This window comes from Chrysemys picta, chromosome 1, assembly GCF_011386835.1.
Source record: "Chrysemys picta bellii isolate R12L10 chromosome 1, ASM1138683v2, whole genome shotgun sequence".
Classification (NCBI taxonomy): Eukaryota; Metazoa; Chordata; order Testudines; family Emydidae; genus Chrysemys; species Chrysemys picta.
This window is the reverse complement of record NC_088791.1, coordinates 339,786,609-339,804,374: the sequence shown is the minus strand read 5'-3', so window position 1 is coordinate 339,804,374 and position 17,766 is coordinate 339,786,609.

Here is a 17,766-nt window from a genome sequence, read left to right as displayed (position 1 = left end):
CATAGACGGAGCAGATTTCTGTCTAATATAAAAGATATGCTCTGATTTGCATGTTGCTGGTTTCGGAGTCCATGTATTGCTTTGCAGCCATACCACTCTGCACTGTGGTCTTATCGGCTCTCAGAAACTAAGCATGGTTAGACAGAGGAATATGCAATCTGAAAAGAACATTGAGGGTAAAGATCATCTGTAGAGGAGACAGTTTTCTTGGGGGCCGTTCCTAGACTGGAATGAATTCCCACAGGAACTGAGACCCATCACAAACTTCACTACCTTTGGCTCCCAGTGCAAGGCGCACTACATAGACTTGCCTTCTCTGTCATAAACATATAGCAACGTGTGTGTGTGTGTGTGTGTGTAGAAATATATAAAATTCCCAAACAAGAACTCCACAGCGCTTCTTCTCCCCATGGAATGAGAATGAGGGAACAAACACATGGTTTATCGGTTAACACACTCCAGTGCTCAGATACTCCGGTGGGGGAGCAGTATTAGAACCCACAGAGAACGGAATAGAACGGAGGCGATGTTTTTGATTCGGTAGCAGGCGCTCTTCCCTTTGAGTGAGAGATGAACAAATGTGATAAGTGGCTCCATGCTGCAGAGGGGCTGTCTTTCAGCTGAGATGTAAACTGAATAGCTGACCATCATAAAAGTCACCACAGTCATTGTAATAAGAAAAGGGGTGTTCACCCCCGTGCCCTAGCTAAACTCCATTACGTTTTGCTTCTCTAAATGCTCCTGGTAGTATCAGTTGGATACAGTAATCTCTTTAATTTCAGGTACCAGATTTTTGTGTAGCCTTGCTGTGTGTTGTCAGTCAGCTTCTGGGTTCCAACTCAGAGGTGGTTGCATTCCTGTGGTGGGTGATGTGATCTTTGACCATTAGTGGTAAATACGCCCAGTGGCCTGTGATGGGATGTTAGATGGGGTGGGATCTGAGTTACTACAGAGAATTCTTTCCTGGGTGTCTGGCTGGTGAGTCTTGCCCACATGCTCAGGGTTTAGCTGATCATCATATTTGGGGTTGGGAAGGAATTTTCCTCCAGGGCAGATTGGCAGAGGCCCGGGGGGGGTTTCGCCTTCCTCTGCAGCGTGGGGCACGGGTCACTTGCTGGAGGATTCTCTGCACCTTGAAGTCTTTAAACCACGATTTGAGGACTTCAGTAGCCAGGGCCGGCTCCAGGGTTTTGGCCGCCCCAAGCAGCCAAAAAAAAAAAAAAAAGCCGCGATTGCGATCATGATCTGCGGCGGCAATTCGGCAGGAGGTCCTGCGCTCCGAGCGGGAGTGAGGGACCGTCCGCCAAATTGACGCTGAATAGCTGGACGTGCCGCCCCTCTCCGTAGCGGCCGCCCCAAGCACCTGCTTGCCAGGCTGGTGCCTGGAGCCGGCCCTGTCAGTAGCTCAGACATAGGTTAGGGGTTTGATACAGGAGTGAGTGGGTGAGATTTTGTGGCCTGAGTTGTGCAGGAGGTCATCATAATGGTCCCTTCTGACCTTAAAGTCTATGACTCTATGACCCTTATGTACCTTTTAACAACCACACCTGCTATTGAGAGTAATAATTATGTCACACCTGTAATGTGTTTTGGGATCCTGGGGTGGAAGTCTCTGTGGAAGTGCAAGATGTAGATGCGAACTAATATTTCAAAGAACTAGATAAGTTCACGGAGGACAGGTTCATCAACGGCTATTTGCCAGGATGGGCAGGGATGGTCTCCCAACCTCTGGTTGCCAGACGCTGGGAATGGGCGACAGGGGATGGATCACTTCTGTTCATTTCCTCTGGGGCACCTGGTACTAGCCACTGTCGGTAGACAGGATACTGGGCTAGCTGGACCGTTGGTCTGACCCAGTATGGGCGTTCTTGTGTTCTTAGGTAATAAAGAATAACTTATTTGAAATGCTAATTTAAGGCCTGATCCCCCACCAGATATGAAATGGGAGATTTGCCATTGACTTCAGTAGGAGCAAGAACAGACTTACTAATAATGGAACTGTTCCCAATAATAAACACTATCTCTGATAGCATGTGGAAGGGAGGCGATTCCATAATGATGGGGCTATGGGTGTGTCCACACAATGCAGACTATACCAGGATAGCTACATCACCATAGCTATGCTGCCATAACCCCGGGCTGTAGTTTCAGCCTTTGGCAACGGAAGGGACACCACCTTGCTGAATGACAGTAAATATGTCAGTGGAAGAACTCATCGGTCAACACAGCTGCATGTATACTGGGAGTTAGGTCAGACATAGCTTCGTCAAACAGGGGTGTGGATCTTTCACACCCCTGACTTCCGTAGCTATGGCAGCCTAACTTTTAAGTGAAGACCAAAACAAGCGACCATTTAAAGACACTCAGAATTACCTGCGTCATCATCGTTATCTCAGGGATGGAGTAAGTTCATATTTTCGGAAGTTACAGTTAAAAAAGGAACCAGACACACAGAGATGAGCTGGCAGCTTTTAATCAGATGTAAAAGATTAGTAACCAGTCATGTGATCCCATTGATTTTAAAATAGATTATGTCACGTCAACAGGATGCCCATCTGTGATTATAAATGATATTTCCCCAGACTAAACAAAGCTCCAATTTATGTTTTGGTTTCTTTCCTATGCTCTTTTTATAGTTTGTCCCTTTTGCTGTTAAGAACTGGAACCCTTAAGGGCTCCATTCTGCCCTCAGTCACATAGATTCACTTCCTACTGAAATTAAATGGGGGTTGCAGCTTCGAAACTTAGGGCAGAATTGAGCCTTAGGGTTCTGATTTGCCTTCAGCTTAGTGTAGTCAGTTATACCAGTGCAAAGTGCAGAGGCGTGTAAATTTCACTCTCATCCTTCTATAACTGTGTCCATCACATTGTACATGGACACCTGAAACACCATGATTCTGATTTGATAGCATTTTACACCCACTTTAGGTAACAAATATTGTTCAGATCTCATTGTAAAAGTGGGTCTTAGTGAGGAATTTGTATGTGGGGAGGGTGAGACCTCTGTAGAACAGAGCAGGAAGAGTTCCAGGAGTGGTGGACATGGAAGGAGGGACAGCTCAGTGGTTTGAGCATTGGCCTGCTAAACCCAGACTTGTGAGGTCAATCCTTGAGGGATCTGGGGCAAAAATCTGTGTGAGGATTGGTCCTGTTCTGAGCAGGGGGTTGGACTAGATGACCTTGTGAGGTCCCTTCCAAGCCTGATATTCTATGAAAGAGGATCATGGGAGAAGCAGACAAACAGGGTGCTGAGCTTGTGACATTATTGGCGCAGAGGAAAATGGAGCCACATAATGAAAGACAAGATCAGGGTAAATTTGTGGAGCGCCTTAAAGATAAGGACATTAAGAAGCTGGACTTTGATGCTGTGGAGAAGGGGAAGCCCGTGCACCAATTGCCATGGTAAATAGGGACAAGTGAAAGGTGAACCCACAGTTTTGACAGCAGAACTTGGCCCAAAATGTATAAAACAAGAATTCCTTGTGCACCTCAAACTCCCACCGACCTGTGTAAGGAACAAAGGATCAGGACAAGAAGTTGCCAAGTTAAAATCACAAGGAGTCAGGGAAGCATTTCTGTATTCTTTGGGGTGTTGAGAATCAGGGCTCAGCCCTGCCATGCTACACTCCCCCTTTCTGCTGTGATTCTTAGGTGCATCCATATTTGCAGCCTATGGCTAGAATTTTGCCTTTCCTTTTTGCACATCTCTGCATTTGATCTTCACAGAGATCATTTAGAAACAATTAAATCAATCCCGTCTTGAGGTAGGGGCATGTATTAGGCTAGATGTTTCCTTGACACGGAACCCGAGCTCGTTCGAAAGGTTCATGAAACAGTGAATCCTTCTGACAAATCTGTTCTGACTTTCGGATTTGTCATAAAACTCCAAACCAGGCAAGACTGATGTGGTTTTTGTTGCAAATATTTCTCACATCATTACCTTCAACTGAAAAAACAAACGATTCTGAGTCAAGTGATTGAAAACAAGTTGGAGAGCACTTTGCTCCAGAGTGTGCTTTCTAGGAGTGAGGTTCATATTTCTTCATTCAGAACAGCCACTGGATTCAAAATATCATTGGAGAGGGGTGTTGGTCTTTATCTGTCTCAGCATTTATCCCTTGCTCACCTCTATTGTATCCATGCACCTTACAAAAATTATATCAAGGCATCAAAAAGCGTAAACAGCCTTGATATTGACATCGCCTCTGCTTGGCTAGGTGTCTTGGTGCCCCTTCCCCATCTGCCCTCCTTTCTCCTACCATCATCAGTCGATTTAGTTACTGTAGTGGGCAGAGGATGTTATTGTGGGGAAACTATGGTGACAGGATGAGTCTTACATTTCAGTCTAGTTTGGTCCAATGAAAGGTATTACCGCTGTAATATCCTGGGACCAACACAACTACAACAACACTGAGTATTTCATCCTAAAGGCAGCATGATTCATGTCAATCCAATCTCTTGTGGAAAGGAGATTCACAGTTGTGGGCCAGCTGCTGAGAATCCTCTCGCTCTTATTCCTGCAGGTCTCATCATGTTGATTTGAGTTTCGTTTATAGCTGGTTGGATTTTTTTCCTGAAAAATTTTGATTCGGAAATGCCACGGCGGTGCCATTTGGGAGTTGTAATTAAGGTGTGTCAGGCCCCCATTCTCCTCTAGGGGCAGGTTTCTTAGCTGGACTGTTTCACATGCTGTATCTTGGCCATAGACTCCCATGATGCAGTGTGCTGGCTCAGCGAGAGGGAACACCCTGGTGTATCATGGGAGATGTAGTCTGGCTGAATCTTTTTGGTTTTAGAACAAAAATGAAAAACTTCTCATTTTGGGGGGTATTAGGTTATTCAGCAAAAAGCCACAATTTTCCACAGAAAGCAGACACTTTTGGGAAAAAAAATGTAATTGAAAACCCAATTTTTGGTTTAAAAACTATGGACAATTTTTGAGTTGGCCTAGTTTTGTTGCTCCTAATAGGTACTATTGTTCTGGGGCCCTGCCATGATGAATTGGGACTATATCAGTACAATTTTCAAATTCTGATTGCTATTGTGAAATTGCATTATGAAAATCCACTGGGTCATGAGTGCCTATATGTAAGGGAATCCAGGTTTGCTGACAAGCCCTGTAGCACATATGCCACAGACAGATACAATAAAAAGTGCTTAAAGTTCAGTGACCCCATTCAGGTTCAAACGTCGGTGATAATGGGTGACATGCATTTACTGGAAATCCAGTTAGCTGCCCCTCTGAAATGAGGGGGAAAGGCAGAAGCCCTGGAAGTTACCAGGAGGAGAACAAAAGAGAGTATTTCACCGGGAGAGGCTTAAAATAAAGGAACACACAGGAACTGTGGCCAGATAGGAAGAGGAAATGTGGGGCAGGAGAGACCAGGTCAGAGACACAGAAGCTGGGAAGAGGCTCCAGGAGGGACCTACCATGGAACAGCCTGCATGAAGAGGGGACACCTTGACTGCCTGCCTTCCTGGACACAGATGGTTCTCCAGGGTCTCACAAGGGAAGGGTGAGATAGAAAGTGAGGGATATTGAGCTTTCAGATGTGTATTGTTTAGTATGATCGGAACTCTCCTGTGCTTCACATGATTAAGTATACAACAGCATAAAGGTGGGTTAGACTGTGCAAACCATGTGTGTGTGTGGACTGCTTCGCAACTACTGTGAACCTCTGAGGGAGTTAAACTCTAAATCAGAAGGGTTGCACCTGTAGAGTTCTGGGAGAGGGGTGTGTTTAGCACTGGGTTCTCTGAAGGGTCAGCGGTGCACCCAGAGGGGCTAGGAGGCTGAACAGTGCTGGGAGGGGGGTGCCAGATAGGTCTGTGCCCTGTGAGAGTACCGAGGGACCCTGAGATAGGGACAGTGGCTAGACTCTGCTCAGGATCCCCCTCACAGCAGGGGTGGCTAGGAACGGGCACTGGCTAGGATCGGTGACACCTGTCCTCTGAAAGCTTTGAAGATCTAGCGCAGGACTTTAAATGTCATCCAGTATTTAGGACTTGGGGCTGCCACTTATTGAACCATATGGAGCTTCTTCAAATCCCTCATTTTCATTCCCAGATTTAGTTCCCTGAAGTCATCAAGCCGGAGATTATGAAGGGACAGATCGCTGTGGCTAAATCTGTATCTAAAAGGAAGGGAAACAGCCCCTTGGCCAGCGACAGGTGCCACACACACAGACCTAGCCAGCCCAGCCCAGCAACGCTGTGACACAGATATTGCCCTTGAGATGGTGACAGAACAAGAATTCTGTTTTGTGAAAAATTATGTGGTTCCAGCATTTGTTTCCCTTCTGATGCTGAACAAAACCAAAACCTTACACATTTTTTCTTGAAAAACAAGACGGAAAAATAGCCCCCAGCCTGGCCAATAGCCCAGTGTTCAGGAAACTCATCTGGAATGTGGGAGACTGATGTTCAAGTCCCTGCTCTGGATTTCCCATATCCTTGGGGAGAGCTCCAACAACCAGGCTATTCTGGGAGGGACGGGGTCTGGCTCCGTATTTCGAAGTTGTGGTTTCAACAAAAAAACATTTAGTCAAAAAGTTCTTGACCAGCTTTACTTGTGACATCAATCAAGGACCGGGGCCCCATTGCGCTAGGCCATGTATGGCCACACACTAAAAGGGTGGTCTTGAAGAGCCAACCCACATCTGCACGCTCTGCAGATCATCGGAGTTCTGCCTGAGTATGGGGGTCTTTGTTAGCAGATCAAAGTCACTCCCTCTTCTGGGGCTCACTCCTACAAACACGCCACACCCACAAATCCCATGGATGAGGAGCCAGTGTAGGTGAGTCATTGAGCTCCAGTCACCAATGCCTGTAGAGCTCACAGCCAGTAGAGCCTGTAGATCAGTTTTGATTGGGTATGTGGGTCACATGGTAATCTTCACTTCCCTGATTGGATGAGTGTAATTCTTAGACTCCATTTTCTGGGGGTGAATAATCCTGTTTACGAGTTAAAAATATTCCCAAATATTCCCTTTCCTTTTTCTGTTCCCATGAACATTCCTGCCAGTAAACTCATTGGCTGGAATATTTTTATAAAGTAAACACAAGAAGGGCATGAGCACAGCCAGTGGGGATACCATTAGGAATGGAGGTTCATGGAGACCTTTTTTTTTTGCAGTATTCTAGTGCAAAGGCATTTGGGAAAATGCATGGTTAGAGAAAACAATGAATCCAGTTGCCTTTGTTTATGAATTAAAGAGTCTGCTTACTTAGCAAATTCAAGTGCTGGCTTTCTACAGTGATAGTGGCTTCCTGATCTAGAGTTCCAACCAGTCAGTGTTGACGGTTGCTATGACGCTAAGGTACACCTGACTACTTCCAGCATATTTTATATTTTCCCTAGCCACTGGCTTAGGGGATGTATTGGGGCAGAAGGGGGCCTGGCTGAAAGAGTCAAAGATGACGGGTCAGATTGAGAGAGAGACAGATTGATATGGCAAAGATCAAAGATGAACAGCATTTTGAATGGTTCCATACTGTTGTTTCCTTCAGCGGTGGTATAGGTTTTGCCTGTGATTTGCCCAGAAGGCATCAGTGTAAGATGATTTACAGCCTACCTTGCAAATCCTACCACCTAGATAGGTAGTGCATTCTCCAGCAAGTAATCCTTTCTCACACAAGGCCTGCTGAATGCAAGGATGCTATTCCCATGCATCAGGGCTGCAAAACCAGGCGTGTGTGTAATACTTTACGTCACGTTGGGAGGTTGTGGAATCCCCATCTCTGGAGATATTTAAGAGTAGGTTAGATAAATGTCTATCAGGGATGGTCTAGACATTATCTGGTCCTGCCATGAGGGCAGGGGACTGGACTCGATGACCTCTCGAGGTCCCTTCCAGTTCTAGAATCTATGAATCTATGAATAACTATCTTTCAGTGGGGGGCCTAGAGCTGACATTTTTTTGTAACTGAGAAAGCATTTAGTGTATGATGAGTTAATTTCCGTTACATCCCAGATGGGGCTAGATCTTCTTTAGGTAGTATAAACTGGTGCAGATCCATTGACTTAACTGGAGCCACACTGATTTACCCTCTCAATCCTATGCACTGATTGCCCACCACTAAAATGGGTTCTGAATCCATGCTGTGTCGGAAAGTCGTTCGCACTTCACATGGAGTCTTTGGACACTGCCTCATGTATAGAGTTAAACTGAGTTTATTTCATCCACGAAAAATTTGAAGATTTCGTAAATAAAATAAAATGGCCAGTGTGTTATGCAACTTGGGAGGTTAGTGAAAGGCTCAGGAATCAGGCTGAGAAAGTCATTGCAAATACTCAAATGAAACATAAACAATAGTATTTTGGCAACTGCGGGATTCACACCTCTTGGGAAGGCGAATGAGTTCTCTTTGCAATGAATGCATAGAATAAGATTGATTTGTATACATCTTGCCTGCCCTCTAGTGGTGGATGGATGCAGCTAGTAACGTAAATTAAATCCAAATGTGAATAATGAATAGTTGATTGTTTTATTGATCACATTTTATCATCTTTTTATGCTAACCCTGTTTCACATGATTATCATTGTTATTACTATTATTTTTTCAGTTAAAATGTAATTATTGAAATAAAAGTGGCACATTAAATACATCCCAAGAACAATTAGGGCAAGCCGGAACCTGTCAGGTCCATTTTTCTTTATAAATATACTGTAAAAACTTTGTAAGACCGACTTTGTGAACACGCTACATAAAATCAATTGATCGATCAATCAATTAATTTTTTCTAAGCCCATATCCTATGGCAACATAAGGAAAGTCACAGTGACAGTGTAAAAATATAGCAACGTGAATGCAACATACTATTTCAATTTTCATATGCGAGTATATTAGTATAGTGCCCGCTCACTCTTCATGGCTCTTATATGGCCCCCATTACCGTGGGATCTGAGCACCTCACAGTCTTTGACATAGCCTCACAGCCTCCCTCTGAGGTAGGGATGTGCTGTTATGTCCATTGTACAGATGTGGAACTGAGGTACGGAGCAGCTAAGTGACTGGTCCAGAGTCATGGAGAAGGACTGCAAAGAATTGAACCTGTCTCCCAAGCACAAGACAAAGCCCTAACCACTTGACCATCCTCCCTTATAACTGAGGTCCCTCACAGGGCTGCTGACGAGTGTGTTGTGACAGTGTTCGCACCCTTGCCAATGCAGGAGTCTCTTGTGACAATTTTACCTTTGGACAATCTCCCTAAAATCTCATTTCAGCACCTTTAAGACACTTCGCTGAGGCTGAGAGCAGTTGTGGCTACTGGTCTGAACATAAGCAATAGGATTCAGCATTGGCTCTTCCCTTAGACCAGTGTTTCCCAAACTTGAGACGCCGCTTGTGTAGGGAAAGCCCCTGGCGGGCCAGCCCGGTTTGTTTACCTGCCGCGTCCGCAGGTCCGGCTGATCACGGCTCCCACTGGCTGCGGTTCACTGCTCCAGGCCAATGGCAGATGCTGGAAGCGGCACGGGCCGAGGGATGTACTGGCTGCTGCTTCCTGCAGCTCCCATTGGCCTGGAGCAGCGAACCGCAGCCCCCATTGGCCGGACCTGCGGACGCAGCAGGTAAACAAACCGGCCCGGCCCGCCAGGGGCTTTCCCTAAACAAGCAGCATCCCAAGTTTGGGAAACACTGCCTTAGACGAGTCACAGAGGGCTAGATTGTGACTTGAAGCACACACCGGTGCTAGGCATAGGCTGTGCCTGGCTTACTCCCTCAGGAGCAGATGGGCAGCCCCCTCCAAATGCACCAGCCTGACTTGCTGAGACAGCATGGCCAGCTAGCGATGTTTGCTGCTGGTGTAGCCCTACAGCAACTTCCTGCCCCCAGCCCCAACCCTCCACAGGCCTCCTGTGTGAGTGGCTGAGGGCCTTCCTGGCTCTGCACTGGGGTGAATTTCGCTCTCAATCCTCAGGGCTTTGAGGAGAGGAAGGGTGGGCTTGCAGTTAAAGAACAGGTCCGGGAGTCAAACTTTGCTCCTTGGTTCTGCAACTGACTCGCTGAATAACCTTGGGCGGGTCTCTTATCTTCCCAGAGGCGCTGTGAGGGTGTGTAAAGTGCTTTGAGATCCCCAGATAAAGGGTGCTGTAGAAGTTCAAAGAACTATTTAGAAGAAAAAAAATCCCCATCTTGCACAACAGCAGCCTTTCCCCACCCTGCCACACATGAGCATTGGCCAACTCACAGGAATAGTGACGGCATTTCGCTGTGGTTCCTGCTTCTAATCCGTCTCACTTCAGCGATGACCCAAAGTCACACGCTGTCTCTTCAGGCTGTGCTCCATCTGAACTAGATAAATGTCCCAATCACAAAGCAATCACTAAAGTTGGCGCCAGGTTACCTTTTTGTATGCAGTGTAGTTGTAGCACTGTCGGTCCCAGGATATTAGAGAGACAAGGTACGTGAGGTAATATCTTTTATTGGACCAACTTCTGTTGATGAGAGAGAAGGTCTAAAGCTGGTCTCTCTCATCAAAAAAAGTTGGTCCAATAAAAGCTATTACCTCCCCCACCCTGTGTCTCTAGATTACATTTTTGTCAGTCTCAGCAGAGAATCCCTGTATGGACTGGGTATTATTATTGGGACTGCAGTAGCTTCTAGAGGCCAAAACTGAACTCCGGGCCCCATTGTGCTAGGTGCTGTACAAACACGTACTAAGCGACAGATTTGCAATCTACATAGACAAGAAAGACAAAGAGCAGGAGAAGACATAGATGTGGGAACTAGGGGTGCAGCAGCACCCCCAAGTTTTGTGTGGAGTCCCAGCCGCTGGCCCCACACCCGGGGCTCAATTCCTTGCCCCGGCCCAGGGCTCCACACATGCCCCCAGCCTTGGCCCCTTATCCATGTCCATGTCTCCCCCTCCCGGAGCCACAGCCCTGCTCCCAGCCCCAGCTCTAGGGGGTGGTGAGGGGTGTGGAGCAGCACCCCCATTCTAAAAACTGTTCCAGCACCATTGGGAGAAGAGAAACATTATTCTTAGACTGGCTGAATTTTTGTTTTTGAAAAGTTATTTTAGATGAAAAGTGGGTTTTTGAAGAACGTGTAAATCTTCTATGAACATTTTTGTATTTTTAATTTTCTTTTCAAAGTGAGACAAATTCTGCTTTGTTTTGATACAAAAACGCTTTTGGCTTTCGTTGTTTTGTGGTGTGTTGGCAGAGAAGGTTTGCTGTGCGGCTGGGACTGGTCAGCGTGCAGTGGACCGAGGCCTTGTTCTCCTGGGCCGACAAGCTGGGCAGGAGTGTTCTCTGTAACGCTGGGGCCTTGTTCCAGTCCCTTGTCTGAACGGAGTTCCACTAATTCCTCAGAGCAATGGGCACGGGCCGGGGTTCTCTGTGCGATGCCTCCTTCTGGTTCCCTTGTTTTGACCCTATACCCGGAACCCTCGTCCTTGCTTGTTCCTTTTTTGTCCCCAGTGATCACTTCAATTCTGGGTTCTTTGACTCCTCCCTCAGCTGCGGTGGGGAGGGGACAGGCCTTTTGTTGCTTTTGTGAGGCTCTCACCGTTAGTCCAGGATGGGCTCGTGCTATTCCTGGGGCGCTGGTTCACATCACAAGATCAATTCATGTGCTAGGCCGCACCGCACTGCTGTCGTCTGGGTTACAGGTATAGCGCAGGGGTAAATCTGTCCCATGGCCGGAAGCAAAATGCACACACGTGCTCTGAAGGCATGTTCAGCCCAGCTGTGAAGTTTATTTCAAGCTAAGGAAATAATCGAGTGGATCTCTCCACGCCTCTTGCCTTTCCTCCTTTCATTTGCAAGCAGCAGAGGGATTCCCTGGCAATAATACGCATCCTGTGCTTCTGAATGGAGCCCATTGCAGTCTCCCGTTCTCCAAACCCCGTGTAACGGAAAAAAGAATTCCCTTTCTCAACTCAGGTTGACCTGTGGCTGAAGGAACACTCAAAAGCTACATTACTTGTCAAAATAACGGCACAACATTGCCAGGCCATCAGTTCCTGCAGGTGCAGGAGTGTACGGGAGGCATCGCCCCTGCCCGCACTTCAGAGCGCTAGAGGGGTTTGTGCCAAGTTCAGAAATGCTACTTGTCTCCTCAGATACGTTATCCAAACAGTTTGTTTCCACAGACACGCTCCTTTGGCAGCAGCTCTTCTATATGACGATCATGGGGAAGAATGATGGTGTCGTGGTTAGGGCAGTCACCTGCGACTCTGAAGTCCTGAATGTAATTCTCTGCTCTACCACAGACTTCCTTTGTGACCTTGGGCAAGTCTCTTAGCTTCCATCTGTAACAGAAGAATGATAACACTTCCCCACCTCGCAGGCATGTGCATTACAGCTCGGGCGGCACTCAGATACCACAGCGATGGGGGCGGTCCAGGGACCACTGATATTGGTGTTTGCGTGTGGAAGTTAAACATTGCTTTTCTTTGGCCATCAGGATTGTTCTTTTCCTGTGGCCCGGCCTCGGAAGAAAGTCCTGCTCACTGACTCATCTTTATGTTACTGAGATCCAAGTCAGGTGACCAGACGTCCCAATAAAATCGTGACTGTCCCGATATTTAGTTGTTTGTCCCGCATCCTGACCAATGGACGATCGGGACACCATTTGTCCCGATATTTTGGTGCGGGGCTGGAGTGGATTGGTCACCCTAGGTGGCAGGCTCCCTACCTGCCTCCGCGCAGCTCCCGAGAAGCGGCCGGCAGGACCCTGCGGCCCTTAGGCACAGGGGCGGCCACCACCAGCGCTGGCTACCTCGCTGGTCCATCCAGGGGCGGCTCTAGGCACCAGCAAAGCAAGCACATGCTTGGGGCAGCCCATTTGCAGGGGCGGCAGGGATCCAGCATGGGAGCTGAGAACCAACAGGAGACCCTGGGAGCTACAGCTCAGTTCCTTGGTTAGCTCCCTGCCTATAGAGCCAGCCCTGGAGCAGGGAAAGAACTACATTTCCCAGCATTCCCTTGGCCACTACCAACAGGAAAGAGGGAGAGGGAGTTAGGTAGCTGAGACCTCATGCTGCAGCCTGCTGTGAATGGAGAGCTGCACTGTGAGTAGGGATTCCATGTTTTAACATTCAAAAAATAGGACACTCCACAGGGAGGGAGGGTAGCCCCACCCTGCCACCATCCACTCCCTCCGACTGCCCCCCACAGAAACCCCAACCCATCCAACCCCCTCTGCTCCCTGTCCCCTGATCACCCCGTCCCGGGACTCCTGCCCCTAACTGCCCCCCCAGGACCACACCCCCTATCTAAGCGCCGCTGCTCCCTGTCCCCTGATCACCCCCTTCCGGGACCCCTGCCCCTAACTGCACCCCAGGACCCCACCCCCTATCTAAGCCTCCCTTCTCCTTGTTCCCAACTGCCCCCTCCTGGGACCCCACCCCCTATCTAAGCCTCCCTTCTCCTTGTTCCCAACTGCCCCCTCCTGGGAACGCTCCAACTTCCCCCCTAGGATCCCACCCCCTACCTGTCCTCTGACAAATCCCCGGAACTCCCATGCCTATCCAACTGCTGCCTGTACCCTGACTGCCCCCCCAACCTCTGCCCCATCTAACCCCCCCCTTCTCCCTGCCCCTGAGTGCCCCCCCAAACCTCCGCCCCATCCAACCCCCCAGCCCCCTTACCGTGCCACTCAGACCAGCGTGTCTGGCTCCGCACAGCGCCAGACACACTGCTGCATACATGCTGCCGTGCTCCCTTGCGGAGCCACAGCTCCCCCCCGCCCCAGCACCTGCCTTCCAGATTTGAACACCTCAAAATTCAGGAGTGCTCAAGCTCAGTTTGGGCGGCTGTTACTTCATTTCTCCCAAATCAAATATACTGATCCACTGTAACTTGCTGTAGAAAAAGTAGGATAAAATTGAGCAAGAAATGCTTCCCAGTGGTTATTAGGACTGGAATTGCTATTTTCAACAGCCATTGCCTTTTTGTTTGTTTGTTTGTTTGTTTGTTTGTTTGTTTGTTTGTTTGTTTGTTTAAAAGGAAGACAGTGATATTGCATTGGCAAATTCCCCATAGAAAGAAAGAGTGGAAGAAAAGAATAATAAAGGCACCTCAACTTTTCCTCATTTATGTAGGACGGTCTTATAATATGCATCCAGATATCCTCCAATCACACAAGCTGAAAATTGTTCCACTTTACTGCAGTTCTGTAACCATATGGGAACCAATCTGTCTGTGTTCTGTGCACATGTAAAATTCATGCTGAATGACCCGCCCTGGGAGCGAGTTACCAGTGACCCAAGACTGCGGCGGAAGGAGGGTGCAGGTGGGGGAGGGGGCGAGAGAGCCCAGGGCTGGGGCGGCAGGAGGTGTGTGTGGGGGGCAATGGTGGGGGGGAATGAGGGAGCCCAGAGCTGGGGCGGCAGGGGATGTGGGTGGGTGGGTGGAGCCCAGGGCTGGGACGGGGGGCAGCCAAAAATTTTTTTGCTTGGGGCGGCAAAAAAATCTAGAGCCGGCCCTGGCTCCATCACAGCCAATGGGAGCTGTGGGGCAGGGCCTGCGAGCGTGGGCAGCATGCAGAGCCCCCTGGCCACCCCTGACCCTAGGAGCCGGACCCCTACTGCCCAGCACCCCGACACACACAGATCTCTCCCATTGTCCAGTGCCCTCCAACAGGCCTCCCACTGCCCAGTGCCCTGCACCTCCTCACAGCCCAGCACCCCACCACAGACCTCCCCCATCCCCTGGCCAAACTCACCGGCCCTGCTGGGAGGTGAGGTGATTTCAGCTGGGCTGAGCCAGCAGCGTGGCTGGGGCTGGAGCTGGGGCCATCAACCCCTACCCCGTGACTTGCAGCAGGGGTGCAGCTGGGGCCATATGCCCCCCATGCAGCTTCCTGGGGCTGTGCGCCCTCCTCCCCATGGCTCTGGTCGGGGCAGTGCGCCAGTGGCTCCCTCCCCCACCCCCATGTGTCCTGATATTTTACCCCTGCGATTTGGTCACCCTAGATCCAAGCGCCATTTCCATGGATGAAGATGATTGACTATCTGCACTGAATTGTGCCTCGAGGCCCCACTGAGGTCCCCGTTGTGCTAGGCACTGTACACACACGTAATAAAAAAGCTGGCCCCGGCGGGCCCCAAAGAGCTCACGGGGACTGTGAATGGAGGGTGAGGAGAGGACAAGGGAAAACAGAAACAACCACGTCTAGTCCAGCCAACAGCAGTCATCATAGGACTCACTTGTCATTGTTTCTGGATTCTCTGGGGCTCTCGCAGATGACGCAGGGGTGTCCTGTGCCGGTCGGGCACAGCCCTTTGTCAAGGCTACCGCAGAGCTGCCTTACATCAGAGGGAGCCCTGGGATGCATTCTGCCTCCGATCAGCAGAGGGCCTCCCGGAGTTCCCCAGTTGCACTCAGAGCGGGAGTCATTTGCTGTAGCTCCTTAAAGGCCTGCACCCTACCACCGCCTGTGCAGACAGCAAGCGCCGCGGCCCAGAATGTGGGAGGAGCAGAGCCCTGGCACACAGTCCCCAGCCCCTTTTTGGAGATGGTCACCTGGGGGAGGGGACAAGGTGGGATAGCAACTTGGTAGCAGCTCTGTGTTTCCCTGCACATGGGGCTGTCATTCTGGGCAGCCCGTATCTGGGCAGGGGAGCTCCTTATTGCCTCCATCTCCCGCTGTTCTGCTAACCAGACAGGTTCAGACAACGCTGCCAAACCTGCAGCTGTGGGTCCCATCCTTTGTGGAAGAGGGTAAAATGCTGGTGGGATGTTTACTGCTAATGTCCGCGTACCATGCTAGGTAGGGCTGGAGCTGCCTTGGGAGTTCCGCAGTGGTGATAACTTCGGCCTCCCGGGGAACTGGGCTGTGTCCCCTTTTATTGTGGTTCTGGTTTGGAGGTACCACAATTTCCATCCCACCCATGCCCCACTTGGCCAGGAAGTCGCCATCCTTTACTCTCCTACCTCTCCACAGGCACACGCACCAGTTCCGGATGCATTGCTTACCTCCTACCACAGCGCACACACGGCCTCCGCAACTAGAGCCTAGTCAAGCCCAAATTAATGGTGTTAAGTTTGCAGATGAATTGTAGCTCTGCAGTTTCTCTTTGAAGTTTTTTTGTTGCAGTATGGCTACTTTTAAATCTGTTATTGAATGTCCAGGGAGGCTGAAGTGTTCTCCTACTGGCTTTTGTATGTTATCATTCCTGATATCCGATTTGTGTCCATTTATCCTTTTTCGTAGAGACTGTCCGGTTTGGCCAATGTACATAGCAGAGAGGCATTGCTGGCACATGATATCATATGTCACATTAGTAGATGTGCAGGTGAATGAGCCCCTGATGGTGTGGCTGATGTGGTTGGATCCTATGCTTGTGTCGCTAGACAGACATTGTACCCTCTGACTACTACTACAATAAACATAATAATTATCTGTTTGGATGAAAGTTACCCTTTGAAAGAAGTCTACCAAAAGGCCTGTGCACCACTTAAACTTTCCAAATGGGGTTTAAGGGAGATGGAAATGGGCTCTATCCCACGTCCTGGCTTGCTGCACGGGACTGAATTTCACTCTCTGTCTACGCAGGCAAAGCTCTGTGGAAAATAATACTTCAATCGTGCTAACCCTTCTCTCTTTTTCCTCCTTGCAATGACGGTCTCTCTGTTTTGGAGTAATTCCAGGAAGAGATGTAATCTGGATCATTCTGTGCAGTGACATGAGTTTAAAGTCAAACATCTTCCTCACTCATTCACTACTTTATTTTTTTTTCCTTTTGTAAATTGCACAGAAGCTACATTGTATAAGTAAAGTGCAACAGAACTGTACTTAGCATGTGCTGACTGATGGGATACTGAATCTCACTTGTTAGGCAGTTTTTTAAAATGATGTTTCCCTATTATTTTGCTTTCTAAAAAGGACATCCAGGTGATCTTGGGCTTAAGAAACTAGACCAGGACCTAGAAGATGTAGGTTCAGTTCCCAGATCTGCCACACACTTCCTGCATGATTCTGGGCAAGTCACTCAGTTAGTTTCTTATACAGTGAGACAAAAAAAGTTTATTGGTAAATAACATGTTGAACTGGAGGATGGTGTAATGCAAATATTATAGTGCAACTTTTCAATACTAATTGGATGTACAATCAAATCAAGATCAGTAGAAAGTGTAATTATGCACAAGGAACACATAATATTTATATAGTTTACATTTTATATAGGATCTGCAATAAAAAATACACTTAGCTAACTGTTACTTCCTGCCTGAGTTCTTGTTATTTAAACCTTTTGTGTATCTCCAGTGGTGGATTAGCCACTGGACCAATGGGGCCAGTGCCCAGGGGGCCTGGCCAATTGGGGGCCCCCAGAAAAATGGTGCCCCTGCACCTCAACTCACTCCGCTCACCCAGCGCTCCTGCTGGGGAGCAGGGTCGGGGGAAGCCCCTGTGCCCCAACCCCACTCACTGGCAGGAGTGCTGAGGGGGGGGGGGGATGGGACAAAAGTGGAGGGACTGCAGGCGGAAGGGGTCCCCACTTACTCTGGCCCAGGGCCCCAGAAACCCCTAATCTGCCTCTGTTTATCTCAGTTTCTGATTTTGAAGAATGAGATTTCATGTGATGTGTACTGAAAGAAACCACCAAAGAGAGAGTCTTAACTTCTGTATCAGTGAGAATATCCATATAATTCCTGGCAGAAATTCCACTTTTAATACATCAAGGTGATGTTTCTATCTCAAAATGCATAGGGGGCAGAGTACCATTCAAATGTACCATTTCATGGTACTTTGCAGCCCTATCTTCTAAAAGGCATATTTAGGACGCTGCACAATTGACACAGCTTCATCCCT